At 41.2% G+C, this 16675-nt stretch overlaps 1 long non-coding RNA gene across 1 annotated transcript; it reads left to right on the top strand.

Annotated features, from left to right (window-relative positions):
• Positions 1-508: 508 nt before the first annotated feature.
• Positions 509-16282, top strand: LOC308595890. The gene is made up of 4 exons (XR_014012184.1): positions 509-587; positions 6608-6724; positions 9375-9560; positions 15824-16282. It is a non-coding gene; the product is annotated as an uncharacterized lncRNA (long non-coding RNA).
• Positions 16283-16675: the final 393 nt, after the last annotated feature.

The following is a 16675-nucleotide window of genomic DNA, read 5'->3' on the forward strand; positions in this document are numbered from 1 at the left end:
GAAAGAAGGCGTGTCTGCGCGAGCAGGGGGCGGGGTCTCGCCGGCAGGGCGCACGGGGGAGGAGGAGCAGTATTTGTGTGGAAGGAGGCATCAAACTCCTCTCATGCGTTCGTACAGGGGGGGGGGAGGCGGGAGTATAGCCAAGAGAGGCAGGAGGAGGAGCCTATGGGCGAACTTTTTAGGCGAGCGGAGGAGCCCGCGCGCGAGTCGTGGGAGGAAGGGGCGGAGCTTCGAGACCGAATCGTGTGGAGAAAATGGGCTTCTTGAGAGCCGTTAAAAGGCTCGTGAGCGCAAGTTAAAAAAAAGGGGGGGGAGGAGGAGCCGGCATTGGGAAGCTCTCCGCGCACGAGGCGTAGGCGGGACTGCTCTTTATCATAACAACACCTTCGCCCCGCCTTTTTTCCTGCGGGCAGCCAATTGGGGACCTCGCGCTGGGCGGCGCTCTTGATTAAAGCGTTCCCTGTGGCTGTTAGGAAAGAAGGGGGGCTCTCTTTTTGTAGGCGAAGGAGGTTGGCGGAGTCGGAGTTTTCTCTCTTCGAAATTTAGTTAAGTTCTGAGCACCGCAGTAGTTCAGAGCCGCTTACCCGGTGGGTCATTGCTGTAGGAGGGAGGGAGGCCTGCTTTTTTGCATTCTCAGAGGATTTTGAGTCAGGAATTCAGTTAGTGGAGTTTTTATTTTATTTTTATTTCTCGGATTCCGTGAGATATATATATATATTTAGGGCTTCTTTCTGTGAAGATTTTTAGCCTTCGCAAATTATGCCTTGAGGTCTTTTTGTAACTTGGAGGCTCAGCGATCCTGTTACTCAGTGGTTGTGATGCCATTCTTCGCTTCCTTTTGTTTTGTTTTTTACTTGGTTATTGTTCATCTCTGATTTTTAGACGAACGAAACGTGAAATTATAAAAGGGTTAAAAATGACCCTGCTGCGCAGCCTGTGCTACAGAAGTAAATTGCTTAGGCTTCAAGCGGTTTTATTTCCCAGATTGTGTATAGGATTTTAAGCCTCGGCGCGCATGTGGTAACTGGTAGTGCGCAAGTCTTTGCGTGGCTAAAAGGAACGTCTTGCTGGGCGTATTTGATCCAAGGGTTTCCTTCTCTCTGCTTGGAGGCGGAGATTTCTGACAAATACTGTACTGCAAGGAATAAATGGTGTGTTTATTGCAGTTTTGGCAAACTTGCCGTTCATATACAGGATTGATTTAGTATTCCTCACTGTTGTACTTTCAATTGGGGGAAGTAGTTATAGGGGAGAGTGTTCCGTTTCCCCAACTTCAAAACGTGCTTGTGGTTTATAACCCATTTTTGGTGATTTCGAATACAGAACTCTAGGATTATAAATTTCTCTGCTGTAGTTACATGAAATCTTGGGATTTACAGAGCCCTAAATGGGAACTAAGCACACCTTTTTTTGAAAAAATCCAGAACAGAATTGGGAGTGCTTAAAACCCGCTTGTTAAGTGAACGATTTGGATTGTATCACTCAGCTTTCAAACGTGAAAACAGTTCTTGTATACTTTGAAACGAACAAATTTCTTGTGGCGTAATTTAGTGTTTGCGGACTACAAGCCACTTCATCAGATATAAGAAATAAAGTTTCACTGTGTTTTTATGTTTTGTTTGCGGAAGAGTCTGAGCTCTGCATTCTTTGTGGAGATGCTGCGTTGATGCTTCCTACTTCAAACTAGCAGCCTCAGTTAATGAATGTTTCTCTCCTGAAAGCTATTTACACTCCTCCATCAGGAAGTAATAATAATTCGTTGTAAACTAGCAGCTGTTTTTCAGCCAGAATGTGTTATCAAGTGGAAAATAAACTATAAACAAATCTTTGAGTTTCTAGAATTTTAGGAGTTTTCAGTTGTTGCTTCAAAACTTGTACAGTATTTGTAGTTTACTTTAAAAACTTAAATTACTGACAATCCAGAAAAAAGTATGTCTGTTTCTCCATTGAACATCTGCATCTAGATCTCAGGCAGCTGCTCAGCTAGATATATTTATAACCGTTTTGAACAACCAACAAATCCTCAAACCTAACTGTACACACACACCCCTGGCATTGCTGAAAGCAGTGTGAATAAAGAAAATATGAATTGGAATTTTAGAAAACAAATCTGTGCAGAAAATGAATTCAGTGCTATAACAATCCAAAGCAGATACTGATCCCTCCATAAAGACAGAGAAGGTTATATTGCTTGAGAAAGTACCACTTGTTACAAAAGAGCTAGACTAGCTTTTGTGCTCAATAATAATTTTACACTGTTGACACCTTTTTCAATTTAAGTGTTAGCTGTTGTTTTGAATAAGACATTTCATTCCTCTCCTATAAAAAAACAAAAAGAACAGACACCCCAAACCTTAGAGTACAAAAGAACAAAAAAAAAGGTCTGCTTTAAAATGGTCCTCAGTCTCCCCCAGTGCCAGCTTACATTGTCTTTTTTTTGTATGTCTTTATAAAAAAAAGGAAACGTGAAATTGTAGCTCATTGCATATGCTACCTCATTTGCCATAGAAACTGTGTGTTCTAAGTGTCCTTTACTTCAGAACAATATTGTTCCTTGGGGCATAATTGCCCCTTATTTCATACACCAACTTAACTTCAAATTCGGTGATGACCTGTTCCTTCAGATCAGCGGCACAGCAATGGGCACCCGCATGGCCCCACAGTATGCCAACATCTTCATGGCAGATTTAGAACAACGTTTCCTGAACTCCTACCCACTCAAACCTCTCTTGTACCTGCGATACATTGACGATATTTTAATCATCTGGACACATGGTCAACAGACCCTGGACACCTTTCACCAGAAATTTAATGATTTTCACCCCACAATCAACCTTACAATGAATCAATCTATGCAAGAAATACATTTTTTGGACACTACTATAAAAATACAGGATGGGCACATAGACACCACCTTATACCGCAAACCAACTGACCGACAAACATATCTACATGCCTCTAGCTACCATCCCAAACATACCAAACAGTCCATTGTATATAGCCAGGCACTACGTTACAGCCGCATCTGTTCCAATTCTACAGACAGAGACTCTCACCTAAGAGATCTACAGCAAACCTCAGAACTAAAATACCCAGCAGATGAAGTTAGACAACAGATCAACAGAGCCAGACTGATACCCAGAGAGAACTTGCTGCAAGACAGACCCAAAAAAGAAAATAACAGAACACCTCTAGTCATCACATACAGCTCCCAAGTTAAAACAGTACAACGCATCATCAGAGATCTACAACCTCTCCTGGACAATGACAGTTCTCTTTCTCAAGCTCTGGGAGGAAGACCTTTCATTGCCTACAGACAGCCACCCAATCTTAAACAACTCCTAACCCACAATAATACTACAACCAGACTTAACACGGACACTGGCACCAGAGCCTGCAATAAACCCAGATGCCAACTTTGCTGCCACATACACCCGGACAACACCATTACTGGCCCCAACAACATCACACATACCATCTCGGGACTATTTAATTGCTCATCGTCTAACATTGTGTATGCCATCAAATGCCAACAGTGTCCTTCAGCTCTCTATATTGGACAAACAGGCCAAACCTTACGCCAAAGAATAAACGGACATAAATCTGACATCAAGAATCACAAAACAGAGAAACCAGTAGGAGAACACTTCAATCTCCCAGGACATTCTATACAAGATCTCAAAGTAGCTGTTTTACTACAAAGGAATTTCAGAAATAGACTGGAAAGAGAAGCTGCTGAATTACAACTCATTACCAAACTTAAAACCATGGAGAGACCTGGTTTGAACAAAGACATTGGATTCTTATCTCACTATACATGACTAAGCCATTTCTCACCACCTCACCCCTTGCCTTTTCCTGTAAGACCTATTACAGTCGTTAAGAGTTGTCAACAGGCTCATCTCAGCTATCTGCCTATCTCCCATTCCCACCACCCTTCTGAGTAATACCCCTCCCCACCTTCTCACTATATAGAAGGATCTGGCAACTTCTGTTTCAGTGTATCTGAAGAAGTGTGCATGCACACGAAAGCTCATACCAAGAACTAACTTAGTTGGTCTTTAAGGTGCTACTGGAAGGAATTTTTTTTATTTTGACTATGGCAGACCAACACGGCTACCTATCTACAACTTTATTGCCATAAGTGGTTCTTAAAACAATATTACAAAATATTCACAAAATAAAATTGCATTCAGATACAGTACAGGAACTAGAATTCAATGCAGTGTTTGAAACTTCCATTGTTCTAGGCGCATTTTGCGATAGGGAATTTCTGAATTCTGGGCGTAGTACTGTGCCTAAGATTTCAGATTAAAACTTCAGAGTGGAAGGAAAGGAGGACCTTTTTCTGCCCTCTTCCCTTCCAGCTACTCTCTGAAAACTGTACAAGAGACCCTCTTAAGAATATTAGGGGGGTGGGCAAGGGAAGAACTAGTCCATGTGAAAAATAAGCATAATATTTTAGCTGCAGTTCATTCATTTTCATTCCTGTTGTTAAAAAAAGTGTGCCTAGACATTCCATTGTTGTGCCCATAACCTAGGTTTAAAGTGCCATTTAGCTCCTAGCTTTCATATCTGTTTCTAACACTGATTGCATGGTGTCCAAAAAGAACCAGGATTTTTTTAGGTGGCATTTTCTGCCATCATCCTTGAATCATTCTAGGCACTGGCTCCCACCAAAGTTCTCTGTGGCAAAGGAGTGGGGCTGAGAAGCTGGAACTTGTTTCATCCTGTGATGGAAGCAGCCTTCCCTTGCTGGCAGTTGCCAGGTAACAGCTCCCACTAAGGTCCTCAGAGACTAGTGAGTGTTGCTGAGCTAGCAACAGGCCTTTTGGGGCAAGGAAGTGAACCTAAGCAGCTGGATCTTGCTCAGCCCCTGGTGGAAGCAATCTTCCCTTGCTGCTGCTTCCCTTCTTCATGTTATTGTATTGTACAATAAGTGATGATCAGAAGTAAACATTTTGAACTGTCTTCTATAGTGTTTAACAAATAGAACGTCATTATCCACCAAATTTAAGCACTTATTGACTTCAGTTAACAATTTAAGCACATAACACCCAGTGAAATAAAAATGCTTAAATTTTGACTGGATCATGCCCATAGATGTTTTTCTTCTTAATGGTCACTACTTTTGTGGCTCAGTAATGTTGGCACCTACAACAGGTGAGGTTCTGTAGAAGAAAGTTTTGGCTTGACAGAGGAATCAGTATCTTATACTATCAAGCTTTGCAAATGCCAGAGAAATAGTATGTTGGATATCATGCGGAGATGGAATGAACTGGGAAATACAATTTTGGCAGTAACATTTAAAATAAAAAATGATGTGTACAAGTGAGACAGGAGCTCTTGTTTACCCCTTCTCATAACACAGGATTAAGAGGCCATCTACTGCTATTGAAAGGCAACAAATTTAAAATGATAAAAGGAAATACTTCACACAGTGCACAATTAACATGTGGAATTCATTATCCTAAGATATTGCTAAGGCCAAGAGTTTAGTAGGTTTGAAAAAAGGAGCAGACATTTATATGGCTATTGAGGCCATCTGTGGCTACATTAGATGGGATGAAAAACGTTTTTTTCTAAGGGATATAAAAATCCTCCTGCTTTAAGGCAGAGAATAACAACTTACTGATGTGGGGATTAGAGAGCAACTTCCCTTTTTGTGCAGGTTCTTTGGTAATTGTCCATTCTAGGGTTTTATGCACTTTTCTTTGAATCATGTGGTCCTGGCAGCTGGCAGCAAAGGGATTCTAAATTAGCAGACCTACCATCCATCGTTATAGTGTTCCTAGTATGGTGGGAATTACAAGGGCTGCTATACTGCTGTGGATAAACACTACTATGCGTACTGAGCTGTAACATAAGAGTAAATGACAGCATTCCTGAGACTCAAGTCTGGCTGACTTATAAATGTTACACCTCCAATAGAGATCCAGCAATTCTGCTCTCTTCTCAAAGTGTCCACTTCAATATATGCAGGGGGGGCTGGCTATTATTTACCTGTAACCATTGTTGTTTTTCCCCAATTATGATTTGCTTTTTTAAAAAACCCAGCCTGAGAGAGCTGATTCACATGCACACAAAATGTCAGGCTGAAATGATCATGTCCCTATTTGGAGAAACACTGACTGACATTCAGCTCTGCAATGGGAGGCAGCTGCTCTCTTGAGTATTGTATCAGCCTGTGCTGGATTAAACCAGCTCCAACTATAGTAAGCAAAGTGCACAGGAGGAGACTAAAGACAAGGGAATGATGGTTTATATGACAAATCTCAATATCTTTGGAGTGTAGGTAAGCTCTCCTGGCAGTAATGCGTGGTGCAATCCTATGCATGCCTACTTGAAAATAAATCCTATTGCTTTAACAAGACTTGCTCATCAGTAACGTCTACCTAGGATTGCAGCCTTAAGAGTACTGCATTAAAAGCATTTCACCCTAAATTATCTGGTAATCCTTATTTCAGTCTGAAAGGTAGGTTAGTTTCATTAGCTTTCCAGCTGCAATTTGGTGCTGGGGTGGAGGCTGAGGCAGAGCAAGTTGCTTGCCTGAAGTCACCTAGTAAATTCCTGTCAGAAGTAAAATTCACAATATCTTGTTTTACAGATCGATTTCTGTGATCATACTGGACCATCTCTCATCATCTACAGTAACTTGTAGTCATTTAGTCGTGTCTAACTCTTCATGACCCCATGAACCAGAACACGCCAGGCACTATCTACAGTAATAGCAAACTGTATTTTAAGTGTATTTTGGGAGCATTTACTGGTATTCCTCTGTTACTAGTTTTTGACTTCCTCTCTGTAGGACTTCAGATCCATGGCTCAAAGCCCTGGGTGAGAATGCAAGTTATTGCCTGGCTCCTAAAAATAGATGGTCCCACATAAGCCTCCCTGGGGAAAGTATTCCACAAGAGGGAAGCCTGTAAGGGTCTATTATTCATGTTGCTACCCTCCTAACCACTTGTGAATGGGGCACACAGGGAAGACCTCAGGTGATAATTTCATGGTTTGGGTCTTTTCGTATAGGGAGAGGTGGTTCTTGAAGTATTGGGGTCCTGAGCTGTGTTGGGCTTTATGGGTCAAAGCTAGCACTCTGAATTGAAGCTGGAAACTAATTGGAGGTAAGTGCAAATGGTGCCAGAATTGCAGTTACATGTTCAGAGCACCCTGCCCTGGTCAACAATCTGGCTGCAGAATTCTGCACTAGCTGAGGTTTCCAATCTGTTTTCAGTGACAGCCCCATGTATAACACATTGCAGTAATCCAACCTAGAGGTCAGCGGAGCATAGACAACAGAAGTTTGGTTATCCATACAAGGGTGCAGTTGAGCCACCAGTCAAAGCTGATTGAAAGCACTTCATGCCACTGAGGCTACTTCAGCCTCAATCAACAGTACTGGATCCAGAAGTACTGTCAAGCTGTATACATGATACTTCAGGGGGAGTAGGCCACAGCCCATCCACCCAGTCTAGGGAACCAGCTAGTAACAGTGTCTCAGTCTTGCTGGATTAATCTTCAGTTTATTGGCTCTCATCCAGTTCTTTACAAAGACAAGACACTCATCTTCCACATCTACTGCCACACCTGCAGATGTAAAATAGAAGTTTCCAAGGCAGTTTCGATGCCAAAACTAGGCCTAAGCCCTGATTGAACTGGATCTAGAAAAATTAGTTTCAACCAAGAGCCTGGATCTAGCCCACAACTATCCACTCAAAACACATTCCCTAGTAAGGAAAGATTATCAATCAATCAGTAATTCATTAGATTTTCTGAATCCAGGGAGGTTTTCCAAAGCAGTGTCTTACCACCACCACCTTTAAGTAGGCAGGAACCACCCATTATCACGAGGAAGCATTAATCAGCTCCCTAGCCCAACTGTCCGTCCCCAGCTAGTTTTTATCAGTTATGAGGGTCAAGGTTCATGGTCCCAGGTGGTCGCCCATTCTGAACCAAGTACCTTGTCCACATCCCCAAGCCTTATCAACTGAAACTCAAAGAGCACAACAAGGCTAGACAGTGTTCTAGGCTCCTCTCAATAAAGACTAAGCATGCTCAGTGGCCATGGAAGATTGACAGACTGTTGTTGGTTAATTTGTTTATGTATGCAACAACGGCTGCACGGACTTTATTAGCACAATATTGGAAAGAAGAAGGTGTCCCAACTAAAGAAGACCGGCAAGTTAAACTAATGGAATATGCTGAAATGGCAAAATTGATGATGAAATTAAGAGGAAGAGGTGACAATGGATTTAAGGAAAAATGGAAGATGTTTATTGTATATACAGTATACAGAAGCAATGTACACAGGTTAATACATTAGCAGGGTTTTAAGATTACTTGTAATTTTATTATGAATTGATAATAGGTGATTTAAATACCGGTATGTTACAAATTTAACAATGGACATGCAGTATCTTGATAAATAATAGAACCAAGGAAGGGATTAGAGGGAAGTCAATTTGTTTTGTTTTTGCATTGTTGTTTATTTTTGTTATTTTTGGAAAATCAATAAAATGTTATTTAAAAAAAGACAGACTGTTGTTGTGGGTGGGAGTGGATAATGGGAGAGACACAGTGGAGTACTGTGGAAGAGGGTGTGGCTGCCTAAAAACCTAAACAGGAGCACGCTGCACTATGATGTTTTGTTGAAGGTCCCACTTGAGTTTACTATTTCCTTTTGAAAAGAGAAGTATTAACAGAAGTGTTTCTAATTGTGTTTATACACTGAAAATAAAAAAAACTTTAATAATAAAAAACAACCAGCAGAAGTGCTTCTGTGGCTGAGGTTTTGTGCTGATGTAGCAAATAAAATCTAGGAAATGTCTTTTTGTAACTGTTACAAATCAGGCTCCAAAGTAGAAAATGGTTTTGTGAGTATTAGTAGTAAAGCTGTAGGTATAAATTAAAAGTGGGAAGCTTAGAGGGATTTTGGGTGGATTGTGTTTGTCTGATTCATGGTGAAAAGGGACTCAGCTCTGGTTCCATGGGGAAGAGTAGTGACTAATCTGTTTAATCATCTCCAGACTCTTCCTGGAATAGTCTTCTTTGTAATGAAGGAGTTGCAGGAAATCCAGGTCTTGTTAACCAAGCAAACAATTAATAGTGGCACTATGTTGGGCTACATGTTGCTAGTTTGATCTGGGTGCGTGGGAATCTCTTTGCTTAACTCTGCAACCCTCAACAATATATTTGCCTTGGTCATTTGCATATAATACTATCTCTATTTTCTTGGGAGTAAGTCTAATTGAAATAACTGGAATTTACTTCTGAGTAAACATATAATTGGAGGTGTAAGTTTATTTACAATGAATGTTGCCTTCCTTTGTCCCAGCTCTTTAACCTTCCTCCTAATTTCTTACCCATCCTTCCAGGAAAGAAACTGTAGATTTGGGTGAGTCTGGCCATTGCAACAGAACAGCAGCTGATCTGATCTCATAGAACACACTATCCGTTTCTTGTGTTGATGGAAAAAGATGATGAGTAACAGGAAAACAAAACTGGTTAATTTATATATAAAAATCCATACATTTCAGTTGCAGCCTCTTGTTACATTTAAGGTAATGTTTTATTTTACAGTTAGCAGACAGAATTGAGCATTAGAATGTAAGTTGAAGTGCCCTAACAATTAACCTTCTAATTTAAAAGTGATGGCCACTAAATTATGGGGCATGTCTCCTTCTCCCTTCTCCCTGTAATGGTCCTTTGAAGATGATACTAGCCTACTATGGGAACAAGCAATAAGGTGTAATTAATCCTTCTCTGAAAACGTAAATCAGAGCTTGGCCTAGGGGACGAGAATGGGTGGTGGCATAGCATTAAAGAAGTAAACTATCTGATGAAAATAATATCCAAACCTACTGTACTTCTGTCCACAAAATAATTATGGCTTATCTCTTGCCATAATGTGTATGTGTTATGTGGGTGAGTAGTAGTAGTAAACTAGTGGAGACCAACGAATGCTTGCGGTGCATGGAAAGATGGGGCATGAGGGAAATGGGGACACTGTGCTTGCACACCCAATTTTGGCATTTTCTCATTATAAATCATGTCCATGCACGTTTCTCCGTTAGCCTTTCGCATACCTACAGTGCATGCACACCTCCATAGGCAAAGAGTGCTCACACCTATTGACTCTTTCCTCAGTTTTATTCCCACTTTCCTTCCCCCCTCACTCATCTCTAACTTTTTATTTGTTCTCCTGTTGTCCCAGCATCTCCCTTGCCTTTCCTCTTGTCTATCCCTGCCTAACCATCACTGTCTACTTCCTTCCAGGATATGCTCACACTTTGCAAAAGTGCCTCCAATTTGTTTTCCGTGACCAGTTTTAGAACTACTATTAAAAGCTAGTGTGGGAATAATGGCTGGGGAAGCCTGTGAGATGCTTACAGTGGTAGCAGAAGTGAAAAGGGAGCTGTTTGGACAGCTGGCTAGCAAGTAACGTCCCCCGTCTTCTTCAAACAGGCTCTCAAGTGTCCATGGGACCATCTGAGGCCACCATCCTGCCTATGAGACGACCTATGCCTCTCAAAATGATCCACATTATTTGTGCAGTTTGGCAAGATATATAGCCAAAGTTTAAGCTTGGTAACTATGTGGCCAGTCCTGATACAGTGTATCTGGATATATTTCAACACAGAAATAAATGCAAATTAGTATTGTTTCCTCCAGCCCCTCTGGGAGGCAGAACAGTCTGGTGCAGCAACTTGAGGTACCAATTTGCTATGATCTTATTAAGTCACATAAACAGGGTTTGAGGCCTCCTGTCTAAATACTCAGACAGGAGGCCTCAAAGGAAAACGCGAGATAGTTGCAGGCAATGACTCGATAGATGACAGCCTTCATGCTCCACCATAACTACAGCGTTAACAGTAGGGTGTCTTTCTTTTGTGTATATGCTGTATTCCAATTCATGAGATCTAAAATTAATACCCTGGTCATCTAGGGCAGTGTTATTTGCAGTGCAGTCTGCGGGTCACATAGTGAATTCTATTGCCTTTGTAGGGTGCATTTTTAAAAATCGCCACACCTTCTGTTGAAAGTAATTAAATGACCCTAAATATCTGCCCTTGATTTTGTGCAGAGAGCACAGTTGTATTCTTCTCTGTAGGGTAGAGTGGTGTCATTGTGATTTTTCTGTTCTCTTTCACCCAGACTGTGTTTTCCTTCTTTTTCTCCCTGCAGCATTACTCTCAGAGCAACACACATAATCTCTCCCACCATTGTTGGCTAGCTTTTAGCATCTCCTTTCTTCTCATCCCATGTATCTGCTACTCTGTGCAACAGTACAATAATAAAAAAAATGTGCCCATGCAATCCAAATTTTGTCCCAACAGAAGCTGCATTTTGTACCCTGAGTACAATTAACAGATAAAATAATTAAAACAGAAATGCAGTTAACCAGAAGAAGAAACCACAAGCAATTCAAATAAATTGTAAATAAGTACGTACAATCAAAAACCAAATCATTATTCACCAAAAGCTCAAATAAAGAGAGCAAACTGCCAAAAATATAACAAATGGAACCTGGTGAGCGTCCCTGAAGCCAATGTTCCATAACTATGGTGCATGCACAGAAAAGACCCCAGTCATGGAGGGAGAAGAGCCTCAGATTAAGACATTGGCCAGGCATAGGCAAACTCGGCCCTCCAGATGTTTTAAGACTACAACTCCTATCCTCCCTAGCTAACAGGACCAGTGGTCAGGGATGATGGGAGTTGTAGTCCCAAAACATCTGAAGGGCCAAGTTTGCCTATGCCTGATCTTGGCTGTTGGGCAGGTTTGTGTGGATGAAAACAGTCTTCCAGATACTGTTGTCTCAGACTGGGACAAGGGTGGGTTTCCAGGTGTTATAGGGATGACATCAGCCCTATCCTGCATTTCCAGTAATCAGGGCTGATGAAAACTAGTGCTGCAGCATCTGGAAAACCATAGGTTTCCCATTGCTAATTTATTACTTGATAGGTCAAACTAGCACCTTGAATTATTTTGCAAAACAAATTGGAAGACATTGTAGATCTTAAAATACAAATGAAATATGCTTATCTGTGTGTGTATTGATAAATATGGCAGTCTGGTTGCCATATTCAGAAACAGATACAGTTTCAAAAAATGCTGCTTAATAGGTATTAATGCATAACGTCACCTGGGCGGTTATTCAAGAATGGAAAGTTATGCCAATATTTCTTTCTAGAAGGAAATCCATCAGGCTCAAGAAAACAGATGTGCCTAAGTTATTTAAAATACGTACTTTCTCCATTTAAAATGCGGTAGGTGGCATGCTATTTTAAAATCAAAATAATACTAAAACAAGAAATACTCAAAACTCTAAAAACAGTATGGAAAACCCAGAAATAAGCTAAATTAAATAAAAATTCAATAAAACAAGTTTTTTACCAGGTACCTAAATGTTAGCATAGGCACCAAGTGAACATCTTGGGACTATGTTCCAGAGAAATGGTGTCATTATAGAAAAGGACCTGTCTCTGGTTGCCACCCATGTAACTTCAGAAGGCAGGCAGCAAAGAATTATAAACAGTGGTACCTCTGGTTACGTACTTAATTCATTCCGGAGGTCCGTTCTTAACCTGAAACTGTTCTTAACCTGAAGCACCACTTTAGCTAATGGGGCCTCCCACTGCTGCTGCACCACCGCCACATGATTTCTGTTCTCATCCTGAAGCAAAGTTCTTAACCCAAGGTACTATTTCTGGGTTAGCAGAGTCTGTAAGCTGAAGGGTAACCCGAGGTACCACTGTAACCTGAAACCTAAGCAGTGACTTCACAAAGAATAGCTGGAAAGACTGTGCCACAAGTGATGCTATCCCTGTAGTGAAATATCATCACACACTTCATCACCATAATGAATATTTTTTCTGAAATTAAAGTTGCCAACTTGATATAGTAATGTACAAGAATACCTGTAACACTCCAAGGGTGTTACTGTTATGTTACCCCAACTGGCATGCATGGGCCATAAGTTCCCAGCATAGGCTTGCTGCCTCTTTTGAAAGACTATAGCTTCAGTTACTAATGACTGAGCATTACATTGGTGGTTGGGGGGGGGGGATAAATAGAGAAAGTGCTACATATTGAGTCAGAAGTTGTAAGACATTTCTTCCCCTTTCCATCCCCCTTTTTTTTGCAAGTGTATTTGGGTAGAGATTATAAGGCAGTTGGGTGTTTTTCTCATGTAACTAGACTCCCTCCTTTTTATTTTATATGTTTTTTAAAATCACAAATTGGCCTGTACATGAAACACAAAGTTGTATCATGTATTTTGATATAAGCTGCTTCCAGGTTAACATACAGTTATGTTTCTATAATACTCAGATATGCAAAACGGATGGCTGAAATTTGAAAAGGAGATGAAGGAAGTGAGAGGTTTTTTTAGATCTGAGGCATAATGAACTCATAATCCATGCAATTTAGAACCAATTTAAAAAGCATTTATTCCTCGTTCCATTAATCTTGAAGTTAATCATATTGCAGAAAGGAGATGACCGTTATTCAGCAGGTAATGGTTAGTGCTTATTAGGTAGCATCCTAGGAGTGCCATCCTAGTCAACAGACTTGAATAACTGTGGAATTAATATAGTACATTCTGCCAAAGGCTGGCGTTTGAGAGGCCTTGCTTACTCCTAATTGTTTTGGGGTGTAGGTGTTGGGTACAATTAAATAGGACTTCCTAGTGAGGTTAAATAGACAATCTCCTTCTCTTATACTTAGGAATGGCTAACTTGTGACCCTCCAGATCTTGTCTGCCTACAACAGCCATCATCACTTTCCCCATATGAACCAACCTGGACCCTTCTTCATGTACCTCCTCTATAAGAGGTTGGCAACACAAGAAAGGGCCTTTTCTGCAGTGGCTCCCCGCTTGTGGAATACCCTCCCCAAGGAGGGTCACCTGGCGCCTTTAGGTGCCAGGCAAAATCAATCCTCTTCTCACAGGTCTTTGGCTAATTAAACAATCTATGGCCTTTTAAACTGGGGGGGGGTTGTTTTTTATTATGATATTCATTTTTGTGTTTTATGTTGTAAACCAGCCTGTGATCTTCAGGGCAGTATAGAAATGTTAATCATCATCATCATCACTGACCACTGGCCTTGCTGGCTGGGAATAATGGAGGGCTTCAGATTCCTCAGAGCTATCTTACTGAAACACAGGAGGGTAAATGACTTTTATATGCTACTCCCTGCAGCAATACATATTTGCATCTTAAAACAAAACACAGGTGCAAATTTTATTTAGACTTAAATACAAAAAAACAAGTAAAACTCATACAAGCAATCAGCAAGAGGACAACTAGATGAGATGGCAGGAGATCCATAATCAGATCTCCCACACTTTTCTAAAAGCTTAAAAGCAGCCGCAGAGACCAGGGAGCAAATCGGGTTGGGGTCATGAGGCTGAGGGGGAAGTGATTAACCCTTTTTCAAATGCTGTTTTTCTTCTCTAAATCCCCCACCCCTGAAGCTATTATTTGCTTCTCAGGGACAAACATGCAAGTACCATATGGGTCCAGTGGATATTAAAGAAGAATCCCACCTACACTTAGACTCCAATTTCACAGGCTATTTAGAAAAGATACTCTGTGCACTGCCTACCATCAGTTGAACCCTGGCAGGTTGGAGCAAGGACCCATCTAATCCAACATCCTGTTTCCTACGTGACCTACTACAGTGGTACCTCAGGTTACATACACTTCAGGTTACATACACTTCAGGTTACAGACTCCGCTAACCCAGAAATATTGCTTCAGGTTAAGAACTTTGCTTCAGGATGAGAACAGAAATCATGCTCCAGCAGCAGGAGGCCCCATTAGCTAAAGTGGTGCTTCAGGTTAAGAACAGTTTCAGGTTAAGTACAGACCTTCAGAACGAATTAAGTACTTAACCTTAGTTACCACTGTAGATGCCTTTGGGAAGCCCACAAGCAGGACATAAGGCAGCAGTGCTCTCTAAACACAACCCAACTCATTGCAACTAGTTTTCCATAGCATACTGCCTATGAACATAGAAGAGTGATATGTTGGGCAGTGTGCGAAACTTGTAGAAACTCAAATTGGCCATACAGTTGCAATGCCTGTAATGAAATCTGTACACACATGCTCTTAGTAGTAGTAATTAGAAAACACTACAGAGCTTTCATTTTATGGCCCAAAGGGACCTGGCAATATTATGCAAGCTGGTCTTCTGAAAGTTGGGTCTTTCAATATCTGGTATTTGCTGATTTTCTTTTCCCCATTCCAAATGGCATTTTGCATCAGCTCTGTGCACAAGCCATAGCACAATAACTGCTGACCATAACTAGCTTCAGTAACAGGCTCCTGCTTAGCATATCTTTTATTCGGATGCTTGGTCCACAGAAAAGTTGAGGATTTAAGCCTCCCTTTTCTCTGCCTGCTTGTCCATCCCTTATTAATTAACTCTTCAGTCTACAGTCTTTTCCCAGCATGCTTGCCTTGCCTCTCCTTTAAGTCAGAGAGACAAAACCAGCTGCAGCCCCAAGGTGGTCTCCGACTGTTACAATCTGTGCTCCTTTCTGGCAGTTATTTAGTGCCCCTTTTGGGTTGTTCCCCCTCCCTGCTTTGCCTTTTCCTTTGTCTCGTTTTTCTATAAGGTTCCATCTAGGTTTTCCCTAGAGTTCTCTTACCCCATGTCATTACTTAGCCTGTAAGATCTGCAAGGATCTCTGCTTGCAAGCCTCGGGATCTGTGATTGGGGCGGGGGTTGCAAAAAGAGAGAGGAGCTAATCAATTCAGAAAATCATTTGGGTGGCAACCTCACTTGACAGCCTATTTTCTTCCTTTCCACTTAGATATCAAGCTGGTTGAGAAGGGCTCTGGGGAACAAGGGAGGCGGCAAGAGCTGCTTCTCTGTAAGCACATCTGTGTCTTTCATCAGCTGGGCTCAGGGAATAACCACTATCTGGGGGGGGGCAGGGAGTGGAGAGAATCTTTGGAATGGATAGGCTAAAGCTGTTCCCTATGTTTAAGTCTGATGAGTTCCTGCCCAGTAGGGGGGTGGTTATGATAGGCTTTTCTCCAACTTATATTGGTGGAAAAGTCAACGTATTATCAATCATCAGTATTTTATTAAAATTTTGTCCTGTTCTCCGCCCCCCATGAACTCAAGGCAATGTGCAAGGGCATTGCTAGGTATTGACAAGATTATTTATTTAGCAAAATTTACATACCATTGTATTGCAAGAATACCTCTTAAGAGGTTTATAAAAATAAAGGATTAAAATTCTTGATAAAAAAGCAGTTAAAAACATTCAAATCAGCAGTAGCTAAAAAGAGAGAAAACACATGTAACTTCTACATGTCTAGACACACTTGCCTACATAACAATGTTTTAAGTGAGGGATAAAAAAATACAGTGAAGGTGCCTACCAGATGTCAATAGGCAGGAAGTTGCAAAGTGTAGGAGCTACTTGTGGGAGGACAGTTGCCTGACATGGACAGCCTTCTAACAACTGTCCTGGCACTATTCATGCTTTCTCCAATAGACCATGACAGTAAGCTCTGTGGCAGAGCAGGGTTTGTCCTGTTCTCACTAGTGTAAGTACTTTTAATCAGCACACTACACTGGCTCTCACTGCTTGTGCAACACACTTACATCCTAAAATTTCAGCTGCAACTTACCATGAGAACCAAAGATGATTTTG

The sequence above is a fragment of the Podarcis bocagei genome, assembly GCF_964188305.1.
Source record: "Podarcis bocagei genome assembly, chromosome: 10".
Classification (NCBI taxonomy): Eukaryota; Metazoa; Chordata; class Lepidosauria; order Squamata; family Lacertidae; genus Podarcis; species Podarcis bocagei.